The sequence below is a fragment of the Triticum urartu genome, chromosome 3 (genome assembly GCF_003073215.2).
Source record: "Triticum urartu cultivar G1812 chromosome 3, Tu2.1, whole genome shotgun sequence".
Classification (NCBI taxonomy): Eukaryota; Viridiplantae; Streptophyta; class Magnoliopsida; order Poales; family Poaceae; genus Triticum; species Triticum urartu.
Window position 1 is genome coordinate 358,771,266 of NC_053024.1, and position 3,271 is coordinate 358,774,536.

The 3,271-nt window shown below is 39.7% G+C and overlaps 1 long non-coding RNA gene across 1 annotated transcript; it reads left to right on the forward strand.

Moving 5' to 3' along the window:
* Nucleotides 1–972: 972 nt before the first annotated feature.
* LOC125548371 lies at nucleotides 973–1,852 on the forward strand. The gene is made up of 3 exons (XR_007301043.1): nucleotides 973–1,512; nucleotides 1,597–1,626; nucleotides 1,713–1,852. It is a non-coding gene; the product is annotated as an uncharacterized LOC125548371 (long non-coding RNA).
* The last annotated feature ends 1,419 nt before the right edge of the window (nucleotides 1,853–3,271 follow it).

Consider the following 3,271-nt stretch of genomic DNA (forward strand, 5'->3'; position numbering starts at 1 on the left):
TGTCCGTTTGCGCAAGCTCGATGCCATGCCCATGCTGCCGCCGCTGCATCCCACGCAGGCTACACCCAGCGTTGGATCTTCATCTTCTTGTCCTTCCATTCGATTGAAGCCCGGCGACTGCCCTCCAACGGCGCAAGGAAGTGCTATGTCAGTCTGTCCAACGGCGGCTAGGTTAGGAGTGAACCAGACTACAGGCTAGAGCGAACGAATTGGGATTTTTCCTGCTGTCGTTCGATATGGGAGGCGCTCGTTTGGGCCACGAGCCTGCTATAGGGCCTGCCTTGCACTTACATTATTGGCCCGTCCAAATTGAAACATTTTTCTTCATTTTTTACATTGCCTGCTTATGCGTTGGGCCGAACAAAACTAGCCAGGGCCAACCTGGACGACTCAAACTAGGTGCACACTTTCCATCCACCCGAGGCGGCCGCCCATACTAGCCCCTATGGTGGCGTCACCCCTTTTTGTGTGTATGATTGGGGTAGTGAAAATATTCCAGTGGCGCTTTTGATTTACCTGCAGAATGGTTGAATTGCTTGTTTCTATGAACTTAGTTCGCCAATAATGTGAAGGATGCCAGTCTTTTCATCCTATTGTAGATTGCTTAGATCTCGATATGCCAAATGTAATCGCACGAAATATAAAGTAAAAGCCAGTGTGATGTGTGTGGCTACAACTAGTCTGACTACACGTCCTCATATAACATATCAAGGATGCACCATCTTACCAGATTAACCATTCGACCTACCAATGCAGTGTGGGAAGAAAGAATTATTGGGACTGCGTATCCAAACAATTGATGCCATGGACTCCTTCGTAGAACCTTGTAAGCGAAAAAGAAGTTGCAGTGTGCCTGTGCAAAGAGCTAGCGTAAGTTCAGTTATCTGCTTCTCGGAATTTTAGTTAGCCACTTATTGCAAAATTGTTCAATTATGTTGCTCGGCTTAATTTAGTTTGCTACTGATTACGTAATGCCATAGCCTGTTAATCCTATTATGGACTGCGCCTATCTATGTGTTCAATACTTACTGTTAAGAATTACCTATTTTCCTGAACTTAAATAACTACTTAAGCACGTAGATAGCTGGCCATATGTACTTCTAGGGTGCAGCAGAATTCACGTGTAATTTACATTTTGATACCCTATTTGTTTAAATGGTTTGCTGTTATCACTTGTAGCACTAGTAATGTTTGCATGTTCATAGATAGACAACTGTCAATTTTATATGAGGGACACCGTCCTTTTAACTTATATATGTGTTGGAATCATTTTGCTTACATCAAAGAAATTTACATATGTCCGTGTTGCTGGTAAACGGTACCGACTTGTTACTTTAATACGCTGCCAAGAACTTCTTAGTTTTACTAGTTCATGTGTAATTAAATACGTTGCCAAAACCGATTAGTTTTACTAGTTTGATGTTAGTTTCTTATGGCTCTTTCAAAACTTTCTTTATTGATTGCTAGCAATCAAGTTTGTAGGATCCAACTGAAACTCCGTTGGCACAACAGGTATGTTTTCAGAAACTTCCTTGTTTACCTGGTTTGCTAGTGTAACTTGTTGCTGTAATCATCTTACCAACTTCAAGTTTTCAGGATCGAATTGGAAGTCCAATTGCACAGTAGGTACATTTTCAAAAATATATTTGTGTAACAGGTTTGCTGCTGTAACTTGTTGCTCTAATCAAGTTACTAACTACTCAACTTTTCAGGATCCAAGAGAAACTCCAATGCCACAACAGGTTCCTTTTGCAAAACTTGTTTGTTTAACTACTTTGCTGCTGCAACCGGTTGCTCTAATCACGTTATTGGCTACTCAACTTTTCAGGATCCAAGAGAAACTCCAATGCCACAACAGGTACCTTTTGCAAAAACTTGTTTGTTTAACTGCTTTGCTGCTGCAACAATGGGTTACAATGATGTTAATAACTACTTTTCAGCATCCAATTGAAACTCTTTAATTCCTTGTCTGTTTGAATGGTTTGCTATTATAACTCCTAGTTGAGATGTTTTGCTAACTTCAACTTTTTGAAATCCAATCGGAACTTTAATGGCAAAATAGGTTAGCCCAAGATCAAAGAGCGAGGTCCCCATGGACGTTGTATCATCCAACAGCAGTGACACCGACCCAATCGTGCATCATGAATTGCCAACTGCTGATGCTCTAGAGGCTAAACTAGTGGTAGAAAGAGATTCTGCTTCTGCACTTAGAGATGAAGTTGACATGTTGAGGAAGAAAGAAACACAATCACAAGCAGTACTCAAGAGAACCATTAAATATTTGGTGGATTTCAAAACGAAGCAAGCTGAGACTAACCACATTGTTAAGGTCCTGAAGGAAAAAAGGAAATTAAATTCCCACTTGGTAAATCATATGTGAAATGTTCTTTCCATCATTGAATAACCTTCGTGTTGTTTGTTCATGTAATCAGTCAAACCATTTGTTTTAGAAATCATGTAATATTTTTTTTGTTTTTTGGTTTGTAATTTTATTTAAGCACAAGTCTGTATTAATTGATAAGACTCGGAACATTTCATTTTGATTGTTGTGCCAGACCTACAAATATGCCAATCGGGCTGAATGTGGATTCAACAATAATAGTAGTATAGATGGACCATAAGTGGCACGCATCGGAAAGGGCCAAGATGCTGTAGTAGCTTCACTAAAAAAAGGATGCTGTTCTAGCAAAAAAAGTACAGCAGCCTGGCTTATGTATGTTAGTTGATATTATTGATCCATATACTCTATAAGTGTTCATATGTCTGTTAGTTATGTACATTCTTGGTTGATTGACTCGGTATTTGAATCTTGATACATCGCTTGTGTACATATCTAAATGGGAGTACACATAACGCTGCGTGTGACATTTGAGTTGGACATAAAGTGTTCCAAATATTCGAATTCACCTTAAACTGGATTCTAGCTTCTGAATTTGAGTATCGGCATTTGTAAATCATATTCATATAGGACAGTGGAATACATCTTTGTCGTGCTTTTGAAGATATATAAAAACACATAGAATGATTTATAAAGATTCATAGAGGAATACAAAATGGATTCGAATTTAGTTGCCAGGATAAACGTGGATGATTATTGTCCCAAATTTCGAAAGAAGCGGCAAAATGTCCACTCCCACGTCGGCTGCCCGCAGCCAAGTGTTTGGGAGATGGAAAGTACTATTTACCCATTACACGGAAATCCATCGGCCCGATTTCCACTGCTTTCAATAGGGGTAGGTTAGTAACTTTAATTAGACGTGACACGATCGCC